Consider the following 249-nt stretch of genomic DNA (forward strand, 5'->3'; position numbering starts at 1 on the left):
GCTAATAATTTCCCCATATAAGTATAGTCACAGCTGATGTACAAACAACATGCAGTTTCTTTATCTTATCTTGTGTCAAAGAAAACAAACTTCTATCATAGAGAGTATAACATTTTCTTACAGTTTTTATTCCTTTCGTTAGGCAAAAGGTAATAATTAAATCTGAAAAGATTAAATTACGTAATTAACCACGACACTGCAGCTTGTACACTATGACCAGAAAATTGGAATTGGAAGTAAAAATGCTTT

The sequence above is a fragment of the Penaeus monodon genome, chromosome 22 (assembly GCF_015228065.2).
Source record: "Penaeus monodon isolate SGIC_2016 chromosome 22, NSTDA_Pmon_1, whole genome shotgun sequence".
Lineage (NCBI taxonomy): Eukaryota > Metazoa > Arthropoda > Malacostraca > Decapoda > Penaeidae > Penaeus > Penaeus monodon.